We start from the raw sequence: 15,968 nt of genomic DNA, 5'->3' as shown, positions 1-15,968 counted from the left end.
TATTGCCCCAACGTTGATAGTCAATATTATCCTAACGTTGGTAGTCAATATTATCTTAACGTTGGCAACCAACACTGCTCCAACGTTGGTAGTGACAGCCAACATTGCCCCAACGTTGATAGTCAATATTATCCTAACGTTGGTAGCCAATATTGTCTGAACGTTGGCAGCCAACACTGCCCCGACGTTGGTAGTGACAGCCAACATTGCCTCAACGTTGGTAGTCAATATTGTCTTAACGTTGACAGCCAACACTGCCCCAACGTTGGTAGTGACAGCCAACATTTCCTCAACGTTGATAGTCAATATTATCCTAACATTGGCAGTCAACGTTGGTAGCCAAGATCCTAACGTTGGTAGCCAACACTCCCCCGACATTAAATTTTTTTACCTTCGCCTGAATATTAGTTTCAAAAAATGAATTGATTCAATCAAATAAATGATTTTCCAAATTATTATTTAATTAACCAAATTCAAGCTCAATTTTTATTCGCCTTTTTTTCCATCAAATAAACTGTTTTTTAATATGAACAACTGTTTCCTTGATCCAAATATACACTTTATTATATAAAAATTAAATACTTAGACAGAGAAGATAAAGATCGCCAGATTTATTCCTATGTAATAATTGGTATTAGGATCAAACGCATCGTGAATGAATGAATGAATTTTATTTCCAACTATATAACTTTTACACAGTCTATGTGTGCGCTGATATTGTATTTAAGATAGGACTGACCAGACAACTTGAAGGGTCACGTGTGCAGCTGATCAGTAATCTAATGAAGTGAACGATAGAATAAATCTCAATATGTGGGTCAAACAAATCGTTTATGTCATTCTAATAGCGGATTTTCTTGCAATTAATGAATTATTCATTTCATATTTAATTAAAGGCAGTGGCTATTCACACTCCTGCGTGAATCCCTCCGGTACACTCCGTACACTTGATGCATCTCAGCCACTAGTTTGTTATTACTCGGGAATTTGTTGGAAATTGTTATTAAATTACAGTTCCACCGAAATTTCACGGAATTTCACAATCATTGATTAGACGGAGAAGATAGGGAATTCCTCCCCATATAATAATTCTTTATTTGGATCAAACAAATCATTCGATATAAATGAATTAGTCACTTCATATTTAATTAAAAACACCTGCATGAATATTTTCGTAGTGATCAGAAAAATATTGAATAGTTTCATTTGATTTGAATGCGCCGTATATTCAAATTCATTCTATTAAAAAATCCAATAAAAATTTGTGTAATAAAAATAGTTCTCGCGTTGGATATTCTGTCACCGGAAACAGCTGTGATAAAATATATATTCCATTTGAAATAAGGAATCTATTTAATTTCTTAAATGTCGACGTAGCATACTGAATTATCTAAACTCACTTGACCTATAAGATTCAATTCGAATATTGAATTACGATGAATATAGAAGTCGTGTAATGAAATATGGAGAATTGCGACGTCAGAAGGTGCAAGCATTCGTGAAAACTTAATGCATCTCAGCTACCAGTTTGTAATTACATAAACCACTGGATGGCGTACGTCCAATCTAATAAATCCTCTTCAGTGTTTCAAGTCAAGCGAAGTTGTTCGAAAACTTCGGAATGAGTGAAGTTAAAAGTAGTGCTTCGCATCATGCGATCGCACGGAACAGAGATGGAAACAGGGAGTCGTAACGTGAGGCGGAGGGGGAGGGGGAGGAAGAGGAGGGGGGATTGGAGACTATTATATCAAATCAATGCAAAAAGCATGAATTATACTGTTGCGCACTTGATGTTGTAGAGCTATCTGGGAATGACGAGTCGTTCGATTGAATCAATAATACGTCATTATCGCAAACATTGTGGGAGAGCGTGTGAACACTCTGGGCAGGATTGCTGTGGGTGAAGTGCTGTCTCATCGGAGTTGTAGGATACCGTCAATATCGCAGTTAATGCCACTTGAAGCTTTCCGTATCTTTAATGAGGGTCAAATAATTATGCATTCGTTCAGGCGACAAATTAACGCAGTATGCAGATAGTTAATACTCTTTTTTATCGTTTGGATTGATATTGACCCAGATGAATTATTTTTTTCATTTCAAGATTTTTATTCGATTTAACTATTTCTGCAATGCGTAGGCTTTTACATGTATATACATAATGAAGTTTTCTTGGGCGACCTGTAACATGAGCTTGTGTGATTTGTAAATTGAGGATACAGGTGGGGAAAAGCGTCAAAATAAAGCGCAAAAAATATAAATTTCCGCACCAAATTCCGGAAATTGTTATTCTGTTCAAATTCCACTGAAACAGGAAATCTCGTCATTGGGAAATCAAATATTCCAGGGATTTTCTGTTCAAATGATCTGGAAATCAATAAAATACTTGTTTTTTCAGGTCAATTATTCTGTAAAAATTTAGAAAAACCGCGAAAATTTAGGGAAAAATTGAAAATTCATGTCATGTGTTTCTGAATATTTATGCTCCACTGAAAATTCGATCAAGTTGTTAAATTTCCATCTCACTCCCACTGAAAACTCAAGAATTTCCGTGAATTCTACTTTACACTTGAAATTTCATAGCCATTCTTTGGCTAAATTCGATTCAATGTCACTCTCATGAGATTTACTATAACATCTTCCATGAAATTTAAAAAAATTTCTAACAGTGTAAGACGAACTCCAAATGGATGATTCAATGAATCAATATTTTTAAAAATAGAAAATCTTCGCCATGTGTTACATTCTACTCCTTGTGAAGGCCATGTTTCATTTATTGCCACTCTTTGGTGTCTGTTAATGTCAGAGAAAAAAATCAAGGGTCCATTTCCCCTCAATCCCCTCTAATTTGAACTCTATATTATAGAATTCCAAATGTACAGTGTGTAGTGCAATATCTATACAGTCGATTTTCATTTAGTAGATAGTGCGAGGCAATACTCGCCCGAAACCTATGAATTTCAAGCCCTTTCATCATCTTATCTAATTGGAGGCCGAATTTTCATGAAATTGAATTCAGCAGCGAAGTGGTAAAACGGTACAAATCAATTTTGACTATTGACCAGTTTTCAATGAATATCTCGGAATCTAAGGGAGACAGCAAAATTGTTGTTATAACCTTTTTTGTAGAGCCGACTGAGTGCTACAACAAATGTAATTACAAAAATTTCGTTATCTCCCTTAGATTCGGAAATATTTCTCAAAAACTCGACTGGAAGATAAGTCGACTTAAACTGTTTTACCACTTCGCTACTGAATTGAATTTTCCAGTACACTAAGGAAATAAATTAGCTCAACCGAAAAACTACATGTTCCACGTGAGGGGCCAAAATTTGTGACACTCTAAATCTCACGGATTCATTTGTCGAGCCCGGTACAGTAATTTTTACTCTACCGGCACGGTAATTTTTATTTTTATCAGGATAAAATTCCTCTAACGTATAATAAAATTTGATCATCATATATTAATTTTTACTAAATTTCGGGACAGAAATGAACAAACGATGACTCATGATACACTTTTATAGAACGGTAGGATGTGATTACTTATGTAAAGGATGAACAATGTATTCTAGTAATAGCAATATGTAATATGTATTATGACATGTAATGTTCAAACATTTTGTAAAACTTGAGGTAACCAATATGGCTCTACTATCAACATTTATAGATCCTAAGGGGTTGGGCAACAAAAAATGTAAACACTCAAGAGGGTATACAAAAGACGAATAAACTAAAACGGTTGGATAATTTTTATCCAAAATTTCCGTGTGGTTTTTCAATAGCAAAATACATAAAAATTTCGAGTGATTGTTAAAAATTTCACGATTTTTTACTTGAAATTTCAGAAGTAATGTTCTAATAGTGTATGTATGTGTAGATTTTTTTGAAATTTTTGATAAATCTTCGCAAAAAACGAGAAAAATTGAAGCTAAAAACCTAAAATTTCATCGCACACCGTCATTGACCCGGTTATAGAACCGGTACCGATTACGGAATTCGGTTACATTTAGCCGAAACACCAGGTGACCCTATATATTTACTGTGATGAACGAAGTTGAATGGAAATTATGGGCTGTATACTTTCTCTGAAGCCAAAAATATCCCCTCAACAATTCCAAGTTATTGAGAACAATACAGATCCATAACTGGGCCTCGTTTCTTCAGGAATCCGAGACCGTTTCACTGACGGTAATTACTATTATTTAAGAGCACTTCTGAAAGAAATGCCGGCTCAATCGGTCAAAAAGTTTTTAAGATACAGCAATTCCGAAAAATATTGTTTCCTAAAGGTTTCAAAAACTTCGTGACTGAATTGATTTTTTTTCTTCGAAAAATTGAATTCTATTGACTTTGTCTACTGAATATTTTGTATTGAACATTCCAATAGAATCGGCCTAAAACTAATAGAACAGTTCAATAGAAATTCAATAGAATTTTTGGATTGTCGATCAATAGAAAAAATAATTGATCACATGATCACACACGAGGAATACTGTTGTATACCCACTATTTCTATTAGAATTCCTTTCCCCAAGACCTTTTCATAAACCCCCACATGTACCCTGTGGCTACCAAATGTCTAGAATCCAAGAGCTCCTTCCCGAATAATTTCATTACCCTTAACAACTAATCCTGCCAAATTCAAAATCCTCACGTACCTATTTTATTACCCTCTCGGTCCCAAAATGTTTATTAGGGGAGGATGGGGTAAAATGAACACTTTTGACTTTTTTAAAAATATTAGTGACGGGTTGAAATGTTGATGAAATTTAATCTTTTTTTCTTCAATGCAAAGAACAATTCTTTCCCTTTCTGATGAGCCTAAACTGAGCTCTATTGATACATTTGTTTCTGGGTTTTTTTTTTTTTATATTGCCCTTTCTGCCCTCTGATTGGCTAATCGGCCCTATCCAACCCTATGCATGGGGCTGTGGATTCTACACTGCACCGCATTCGCACTCCTATTGGAAACGCTAAATATCAAAACGCCACCTATGAATGGCGGATATTGGGCTGCACACAGACAGTATACAACCCAATTTGGGCTTGTGTTAGCGTGTATATGAGAAGCCAAAATCGTCCATATTGGTGAAAACGAGCGCCGCCATCGGTAATTAGCGGTCCCAATAGAACATAGGAGTAGCATGGGAAACCACAGAAAACCCATGCCGGTACAGGCGGTCACTATATTAGCGACCTCCCGCTCGCCGGAGCCTCCGGTTGAAAAACTCGGTTCCACGGGGAATCGAACTCACAACCTTTCGCACACTAGGCTCGCACCTAGCCGCTTCGGCCACCGACGTCGGTTTGTTTCTGAGTTATGGATAATTTTATAAAAGTCTAAAGTGTCCATTTTACCGTACCCTCCCCTACTATCTTCGGTACTTTCTCCACCCGAGTGGAAATTCTGTTCAGGTCTCGATCAGAAGCTGATCAAGTCCGATCCGAAATTCTGATCAGGCATGTTACGCCTCTGCCTTATGTTTTTCCACCAGGGTTGCCAGATTTTGGGGGTTTATAACCAAAACCTGTACAATTTTAAATGGGATGACGTCACGATCTGGTAACACTGTTTTCCACTAGGGTTGCCCTGCGCTCCCACCCATCAAATAAATAAAGCGCATGGGACAATTGATTTTACGCAATTCCTGTCCGCCATATCACCGCCAGACAACAAAAGTCAGATAACAATCGTCAGGCGGGGGACAGTGCTGTGACAATGCGATAAGCAAAATAATAAGAATCATTTGTCCATTACTAGGAACAACGTAGCGCGTCCCAACCCTTTTCCCACACTGATTGGCCAGCTCCCTTCGTACACATGTAATAACTTTGAGCTCTAGTGATCGCACGAGCGCATGCGCTCTTCGTGAGTTATGGGGGATGACACTTGGCAACAGTGGCGGATAAACTCGTCCCGACGCGTCGCATTTATCGTCGGCGCCGTCACGGTCAGCTGGCTCTTCGAGGAAACCGAGACGACACACGAGGGGGATATTGTCACCAGAGCGATTGTAAATGCAGACATGTCTGGATTTGCAAATTGGTGTGGGGAATAAAAAATAATAATGCTGCTGCTGTCAATGGTCTCGGGGTATCGTGCATTTTTGTTCTGGAGACGCGCGCCATAATGTTTGAGAATAATTGAGATTTTGTGGACCGCTGACGGCGCTGCGGAAAATTCGATTCCCTGTCGATACTTCTTTTTTCAATTGATTTTTTATAATCATTCTCGTTGCAAAAAGCAATACGACCGATGAAAATCATATGTGGCAATTTATCAGCTGTTAAATTTTCATAGGGGAGAGTGGGGTAAAATGGACACTAGACTTTTTTTTAATTACTCATAACTCAGAAACAAATTTATCAATGGCGCTCAGTTTAGACTCATCACAAAGGGCAAGAATTGTTCTTTGCATTGAAAAAAATTATTGAATTTCATCACCATTTCAACCTGTCATTAACATTTTTTAAAAAGTCAAAAGTGTCCATTTTACCCCAACCTCTCCTATTACAATAAATGACTTACTCATGTTCTAATTTCTGTGCTCACTGAACAAGATTTTAACTTTTGAACGAGACCCCCTCCGAAAACGCACGTTTACCGTACGCGGTCTGTCAGAGCGCTACTCCCCCTGCACTGATAGAAAAAATGATTTTTATTGAGGTGTTTCTTTGTTGAAACAAGTATTATACACTTGAACTAATTTCAAATAAATAAGATCTTACGGTGAATGTCAATTATTTCTTCTTGAGATACATTTGCTTGAATCAAATAAAACAGTCCTCGGCGTCAAGTCACATGTATTCACCACAAAAAGGGAAAAATTCTATTTTTTTAGCCTAATATAATCTCCAGTTGAGAAATTTTCTACTTGCATGAATTGATAAAAAATTCGTACCTAGGAGATGATTACATTGAGGAATGAATTAAATGTTGTTTTCTCGAATGAAGCCGATGTTTAAATTGAGCTTTCCGTACATCACATTGACCGAAATTTGTGATATCCAAGTTTGTGTTGAATTGCCGTAATCAGTGATTCTGTTATTGTAAACTAATGCGATTTTTTTTAGTCAAGAAATATAAACTTCTTTCAACTCAACGACATCTTACTATAATCTCAAAGCTTTTTCCGCGTAACAATATTCATCCTAATCCGACATACGAAATGCTCACTTCAATTATAATTTACTTGGAACAACGTATGATTGTGTCGATTGAGATAACAAAGTATGTAGTCATGATAATAATTTTGATTTTCGAGTAAACCAACGAATTTCTGGAGTTGGCAAACTTTTGGCTAGAAAGGAATCAAATACTCTCATTATTGCGACCAATAAAAGGAACTTCAATTCTGGAGAAGTTCGATTTCTCCCAATCAAATGTATCTCAAGAAGAGATAACTGGCATTTACTAAGAAATCATGTTTATTTGAAGATTAACAACCAAATGATAGTTGGTTCAAATGAAATTCTCTTGAGCAAATTAATTTTTTCTGTCAGTGCGGATCGCATTTCCGGTTTGTTTGCGCGAATGAATCAATACTTTTTGTAACTGAAGGTTCTAATGAGGGTTAATACGGGGAAAGGTCGAACAAGAAAAGGTTGAACGATGGATAAACTGTTTTACCGCTTTGCTACCTATTTCTACACTGATAGAACGGATTAGTTATTGTTAACGAATGGATTTTGGTTGGAGGTTAGGGTCTATTCGGTCCCACCAAATGTTCATTTGTTAATAGTTAACGAATGTATAGTTGAGGAGCCTTCTTGACTTGACTTTCGCCATTCAAGTGAACCATTCGTTAACTATTAACGAATATTCATGTGGTCATATTCAACTCTACCATTCGTTAATAGTTAACGAATCTCGTTTGGAATAAATGAATCATTCTATCAGTGTAATTGATTTTCTCCTGCGTTCCTGCCAAGGTTTTAAGTAACATATTCTATGCTCAAGATCATCACGTTGGCTTTTCCAAACATAAACCGGGAGAAGTCACATGTGACAAAGTTTAAACGAAGCGAATTATGTAAGTCTTATCTGGTGAAGCGGAAGTGTCAGAGATAATCAGAGATAATAATGAAGAATTTGGTTTAGAAAAAGTAATCGCGAGGTGACACGCTGTCTGGAGATCTTTGTTTACGGTTTCACGACGTAGAAACATTTTGGGGATAAGTATTATCAATTATAAATGCTATTGGGGATAAATTTTCTTTGATTATTCCCCGAGAATGAATCACGACTAATCAGAATGCGGTTTTTAGCACCACGTGATGAGCTGAAACAAGTTTTATATCGAAGATTGGACACTAGCTTTTCATTTATTCTCAAATTTATCAAGAATTTACAGCAATTTCAGGAATGCCAGGAATTCTACAATAAAATAATTTATTTTTCAGCTCAATTATTCTGTAAAAATTCATAAAAATCAGGAAAATGCAGGGGAAAATGGAAAACTCGTGTTATTTTGTTTTCAAAAATTCATATTCTATTGAAAATTTAATCAAATTGTAAAATTTCGATGTGACTCCCACTGACAACTCATGAATTTCCTTAAATTCTACCTAAAACTTGAAATGTCATACCCATTCTCTTCCTAAATCCGATTCAATGTCACTCTCATTAGAATTACTATCATATCTTCCATGAAATTTCAAAAAATTTCTAGCAATGTACACGTGCGTACAAAAGAGTGAAACTTTACGCACTATCACACAATATACAATTTTTTTCTTAGTAACACAATATATAATTTTTTTCCAGTGCGTGTTGATGAATTTGAAATAAATAGTTGAAAAAATCGTCTCGTTTTCCGATGTGCGGGGAAAATTAAGAGAAAAATACGAGAGTAAAGGTGTTCAACTGAGCGGAAGACAGATTTTTAATGTGAAATATCGTTATTGACCTCCAATAGCTTTCGAGCAAACTCGATTCGGATAACTGAACTGTTAATGACTTTTAATTGCACGGCAGGTGGAAACACCGGACGTCTCTAGTGAATACATTCGCCACTTCGGATTGTGAGTAAAGGCCAAACTAGTCAGCTGATCGTCATCACATGTCGGTATTCATCAATCCTTATTAGAACCAATGATTTATAATTTGTATGAAAAGTGAGGTCTTGTCACTGAAGAACCAGCTGATGGAATTAATTAAGGATTATTTTAATTTTGTATTTACGCAATGATAAAACGGCTGGACATGAAAATTCTGGTAGCTATGGACTTGCGTATTGAATTTATTTGAAATTCAACTCATTGCAATGTTCAATTCTCCCGATGAATTTCACAATTCAAGGCATTATTGGCATTTCCGATATCCATTGAATATGAAAAACCCAATTCTGTTGAATGTTCACCATCAATAGAAAATCCACGAATTGTGTGCACTGTAAAAAAAATACTGGAATTTCCGGTGCACTTTGGGAAAATTTTTGTCATATTTTAGTTTCACTGGAATTTGAAGGAATTTCGTTATTGAAAATCCAGAATGTCAAGGAAAAATGGAGGAGAATTGTAAATTTTACTTCAATTATTCCCTGAAATTGATAGAAATCAGGAAAAATTCTGGTAAATATATTCTTGAATTTTTAACTCATTGAAAATTTGGAATTTCATTGAATTTTGAAGCAAATCGGAGATTTTATGATTTTTCCCCCTTAAAATATAGAAACATAAGTTGAATTTTGAAGGTTAAAAAGGGAAATAAATTCTAAACGAAGGTTAGTATAACTAGAAACATTCTAGTTGAATTTGTGCTTAATCGGCAGTCTTGTATTATTAATGATAATTCTTAATTCATTTTGTCATTGAAAATTCATAATTTCATGGAAAAATTCGTGGGAATTGCGAATTTCAGTTTAATGCTACCGGAAATATTAATGAAAAATCAGGAAAATCCAGAGGAATCTCTTCCTAAACATCAGAATCCTCTGAATTTTCAGAGAATTCCTGCAAAATTCCTAGGATCCCACGAATTTGAAACGAATTCCCTGAAAATTCAAGGGTATTCGACAGTGAACATTCATTTTCGCTTGAACATTCGCCACCAACAACACGAAAAATTTCTAAAATTAAATTTTTCTAAATTTTTTTAAATTTTTTATTTTTGTTGTAAATTGTGGAATTTTCGTTTCCCAGCCGCTAAAAAATTGGAATTTTACTTGAATTTTCAGAGAAACTTGAAATGTCATTGACTTTTTCCGCTCAACTCGAATTCAAGGTATTTTTTCGGAAAAATCAGCTATTTATTTTTAACAGGGTATACCGTTAGAAAAAATGAAATTTCATGGGCAGTTGACTACCAATTCTCAGGACAGTGACACTGAATGCGATTTGGGAGAAAAAAAATCATGAAATTTCTGGTTTCACTGCAAATTCAGTAAAATTCCAGAATCTTAAGCAGTATAAAGACGAGAATTCGTTAATTTATTTGATTTTCAGTGAAATTACATTGAATTTTCAGTGAAATCTCAAATTTCATCATTTTTTCCCCGTAAATCGCATTCAGTTTCACTGTCCTGAAAATTCAAGAATATATTTACCAGAATGTTCTGGTTTTCTATTCATTTTCAGGGATAAATGGAACTGAAGTTTACAGTTCTCTTTGATTTTCCCACGAAACTGAATTTTCAATGACGAAATTCCTTGAAAGTTCAGTGGTGATTAAATTCGATAAAATTTTCCAAAAAGTGTACCGGAAATTTTAGGCAAAAATTTGTAACAGTACGGGTACATTATCAAGTGATTGAACGGAAATATATTCGGGAGCCGCACCATCCGAGGTGTTTTTATCGGAAAGAATGCGATTGTAATCTACGTATAGAGCTGGCTGAACACCAAAAGATTGGTATCAGATGGTGTGCAAAGGTCGGTAACACCTTGAGAAATGGAATTCTTCCGTGAGCCATGAAATTCGATAGTTGATATTGAGTCGTTCCTCAATACATCAGTGAAATCGAACCTTGTACTACTCAATCTAATCTCCATCGGGAGAAATCCTTCTTTTGTTATCGTAGATTCGGAGAGCATTCTCGAAGAAATTTCCAGTCACTTAAGGGGAGGTTGACCCCGGCAAAAAAACTTTTCGTTTTCCGAATTCTCGTACACTGTTAGAAGAAAAAAATTGAATTTCATGGACAGTTCACTAGTTGTTTTCAGAATGGTGCCACTGAATTTAATTTAAAGGTGAAAACAAAATCATGAAATTTCAGATTTCGTTGAAAATTCAATAGAATTCTGAAATTTTGAGAAACGTGAAGACGAGAATTCTTCGAGTTATTTGAATTTTCAATGAAAACATCAATATTCAGTACCAAATTACCATTAATTGTCAAATAATTGAAAATTCAAGAATATATTTATAGAAATTTTCCGGTTTTCTATTAATTTTCAGAGAATGTAGTGTAAAGGTGAAAAAAAAAATCATGAAATTTCAGATTTCTTTGAAAATTCAATAGAATTCTAAAATTTTGACAAACATGAAGACGAGAATTCTTCGAGTTATTTGAATTTTCAATGAAAACATCAATATTCAGTTCCAAATTACCGTGAATTGTCTAATAATTGAAAATTCAAGAATATATTTATAGAAATTTTCCGGTTTTCTATTAATTTTCAGAGAATGTAGTGTAAAGGTGAAAAAAAAAAAATCATGAAATTTCAGATTTCATTGAAAATTCAATAGAATTCTAAAATTCTGAGAAACATGAAGACGAGAATTCTTCGAGTTATTTGAATTTTCAATGAAAACATCAATATTCAGTACCAAATTACCGTGAATTGTCTAATAATTGAAAATTCAAGAATATATTTATAGAAATTTTCCGGTTTTCTATTAATTTTCAGAGAATGTAGTGTAAAGGTGAAAAAAAAAAAAATCATGAAATTTCAGATTTCGTTGAAAATTCAATAGAATTCTAAAATTTTGACAAACATGAAGACGAGAATTCTTCGAGTTATTTGAATTTTCAATGGAAACATCAATATTCAGTAGCAAATTACCGTGAATTGTCAAATAATTGAAAATTCATGAATATATTTATAGAAATTTTCCGGTTTTCTATTAATTTTCAGAGAATGTAATTTAAAGATGAAAAAAAAATCATGAAATTTCAGATTTCGTTGAAATTTCAATAGAATTCTATAGTTTTGAGAAACGTGAAGACGAGAATTCTTCGAGTTATTTGAATTTTCAATGGAAACATCAATATTCAGTAGCAAATTACCGTGAATTGTCAAATAATTGAAAATTCATGAATATATTTATAGAAATTTTCCGGTTTTCTATTAATTTTCAGAGAATGTAATTTAAAGATGAAAAAAAAATCATGAAATTTCAGATTTCGTTGAAATTTCAATAGAATTCTATAGTTTTGAGAAACGTGAAGACGAGAATTCTTCGAGTTATTTGAATTTTCAATGAAAACATCAATATTGAGTACCAAATTACCCTGAATTTTCAAATAATTGAAAATTCAAGAATATATTTATAGGAATTTTCCGGTGTTCTATTGATTTTCAGAGAATAATTGAATTAAAATTTGCAGTTCTCATTGATTTTTCTCCGAAATTCAGAATTTTCAATGACGAAATTCGTTGAAATTTCAGTGGCATTTGCGTCTCATAAAAATTTCCGAAGAGTGTACTGGAAGTTTCAGCTAAATTTTTTTAACAGTATAGTCTTCCTGCTGCTCAGAAGCAACAGTACATGAAGAGAAAAAACTCTTTTTGACAAAGAAGGTTTGCTTGACACGAGAAAATATTCTCTTGTCAATTCAGTAGCGAAGTGGTAAAACGGTTCAAGTCGACTCATCTCCCAGTTGAGTTTTTGAGGAATATTTCCGAATCTAAGGGAGATAGCGAAATTTTCGTAATTACATTTGTTGTAGCTCTCAATCGGCTCTACAAAAAAGGTTATAACAAAAATGTTGCTATCTCCCTTGAATTCCGAGATATTCATTAAAAATTGGTCAATAGTCAAAATTGACTTATACCGTTTTACCACTTCGCTATTGAATTTTAAAAATCGTCAAATCTGAATTGGAGATGATGAGTGATTAGATCGGGAAAGTGTGGATTCTCACAATCCATTAAATTCTAGATATAACGCAAACTGTATGAATTTATTGGAAGACATGCTGACACTTGAAAATTTTCTCGGGAAAAGAGAATCTCTCATCCTGTTGAAAGACTTCTTTCCCTCAGTGTAAGCACATAATTATTCACCACGAGATTTCACGATTCTAAAAATGGAGAAGAGAATATTTTCTTGCCTCAACGAAATCGTCTTTGTCAAAAGTAATGTGTTCTCTCGGTGCATCCGTTTCAATTCTTGGGATTTCTCTTCACGGGACAGTTCGAGCAAATTTTCGAGGAATTTCCTCATTGAAAATTCACAATTAAAAGAAAAATCAATGAAAATGAAAAATTTCAGATTAATCATTCCATAAAAATTGATATGAATCAGGGATTCACGAATTCCCCCAGAGAAATACGGAAACACCTTGAATTACAGTGCATTTTCGATCACCACGTTCGTTACTTAATATTCTAGGACGTCATCCATATACATCAGATCGAAAATTACACCTCAAATTTCAGTGGTAGTTCTAAAAATATTGAACAACTGACGTCAATACGCGGAGAGAAAAGTTAGATAAAAATTGCGTAGAAAATCGTGGCTAATTTTACTGTACGAAAGGAGAGGTAAATTTCAGTAATTTCAGTGAATTTTCTGTAATTTTCCAGTGGATTTTAGATTTTTTCTCTCTACATCACAGAGAAAAAAATCGCTTATCATTCAATAGATTTTCAACTCATTGTGACTGAAAATAAGTGATAATTCTCTTGGAACTAAATCTTTTTGTCCCTGTGTGTACGAGTAAATGTCCCCACCTGACAATCCCAATTCACCCAGAAAATAATCCCTTATTTTGCGATTTCAAATGTACCTATGCTCGTCCCATTTTGACAGTCCCAAAAGTCTATCAAGAGTGAAATACGATTGGAGTTATTATTTTGGTTAATAACGAAAGTTATAGACACCAATAAACAGTGATTTATTGAAGAATAAGAGAGAAAAATCCCATTCACATCAACTGGTGCTAGGACAGAGTGAATTCTTATGCCGCAAGTTGTGAAACTCACAATTTTAAAATGTTGATATCTCCGTTATAATAGTAAAATGGGATTAAAAATCCCTTGACTGGGGTTTCGGATGGTTAAGAAAACAATAAAAATGCATAAATTATAGTAATATCTTAATACTTCACAGAAATGTCGGCAATTAAAAGTACCGGGGTGAATAAGAGAGATATTTCAACCTGCCGTACCCATTTGATCCCATGCTTTCTCGAGATTCGTCACGCGAAATAGAGGATTTTCCGCATTTATTTTCTCGATGTCTAGTTCCGGTTGCGGGTTTGAAATTTCGTCGGATGGATGCATACATATTTCTCCAATGATGGAGGGAAAGAAAAAAATTTTTTTGAATCTTTTTTCAAATTCACTTGGCACCCTTAAAGTCTTGATCATCATCGCAGTATATCCTAAGCGGGTAGCGATATAACCGGGAAGCGATATGAAAAAACGATAAAAAAAACATTTTGTTTGTCTTGCGTTCACGATTTGTAAGGCGCAGAATGAACATGAATATTTTGGCTCTGTTTTCAACAACAAAGAATTTGGCTCGGGAAGCTTATCTTTCTCGCGGAATACGTGCCGTTTCAGAATGAGAATATCTGTCATAATGAGAACTAAATTGAAAAACATTCCGCTCAGAGTCACAAGGTCGCTATACCATCGTCATTGTATTACAAAATTTGATTGGAGAGCGAATTTCTTCCGCTTGAGTATTGAACAGGTGCATCGACGAACAAGTAGCCATCACGTTGAATGACTCATGGAAATTTCTCGATCAAAAAATGTTAGCATTTGGTGCAAGTGAAGGTTAAATTTTTGAATTAAATTTTTGAATTTCAATAAATACTCATTTATCACTCATTTTCAGAGAATTTCACTGGATTTTGGGAATGTTTTTCTATCGATCACAGAGAAAAAGTCGCTTATTCCAAGAGATTTTCGACTCAGTGTGATAGAAAAGGTGTAATAACTCTCTTGAAACTAAATCTTTTTGTCTCTATATGTAAAAATAAATCAGTAGCGAAACGGTAAACCGGATTAAGTCGATTTTGACTATTGGACTTTTTGATAAATATCTCGGAATCTAAAAGAGATAGAAAATTTTTCATCATGACCTTTTTGTGTAGGACCAATTCAGTAGCGAAGTGGTAAAACGGTCCAAGTCGACTCATCTCCCAGTTGAGTTTTTGAGGAATATTTCCGAATCTAAGGGAGATAGCGAAATTTTCGTGATTACATTTGTTGTAGCTCTCAATCGGCTCTGCAAAAAAGGTTATACCAAAAATTTTGCTATCTCCCTTAGATTCCGAGATATTGATTGAAAACTGGTCAATAGTCAAAACTGATTTATCTCCTTTTACCACTTCGCTACTGAATTAAGGATTATAAAAAAGATCATGAGAAAAATTTTGCTCTCTTTTAGATTCCGGGATATTCATCGAAAACTGAGCAAAAGTCAAAATCAACTTAACTCGGTTTATCGTTTCGCAACTGAAATATCACCACCAAAAAAATCCCGATTACAAAGCTTCCATTCGGAGGCAAAAATGAAAAGCAAAATTGCATAATGCCCCCACGCACCCGTCGATACGTGTTGGAATTCGCTAAAATCCTCCATTCCCCATCTCACAAAATAATTGCCACCGACTGCAGCCAATCCCGAAGTATCCCCCGGAAAAACATCCTGACAAAACCGTGAAATGAGAAAAAAACAACAGCGGAATGTCGAGTTCCTCAATACACAAAAACCTGTGATGACGTGTTTATACGTGACTGGTACGGTCCACACATGATCAGGACAGGACAGGGTAGGGTAGGGGGGA

The 15,968-nt window shown here is 34.8% G+C and overlaps 1 protein-coding gene across 1 annotated transcript in view; it reads right to left on the bottom strand.

The window, feature by feature from the left end:
• Positions 1-15,968, bottom strand: part of LOC107038033 (protein split ends) — a 130,888-nt gene that overhangs the window by 22,878 nt on the left and 92,042 nt on the right. The window lies entirely within an intron of this gene.

This window comes from Diachasma alloeum, unplaced genomic scaffold, assembly GCF_001412515.2.
Source record: "Diachasma alloeum isolate Michigan unplaced genomic scaffold, Dall2.0 Dall_scaffold_00277, whole genome shotgun sequence".
Lineage (NCBI taxonomy): Eukaryota > Metazoa > Arthropoda > Insecta > Hymenoptera > Braconidae > Diachasma > Diachasma alloeum.
Note: the sequence above shows the minus strand (reverse complement) of the source record. Positions and strands in the feature narration are given on the sequence as shown.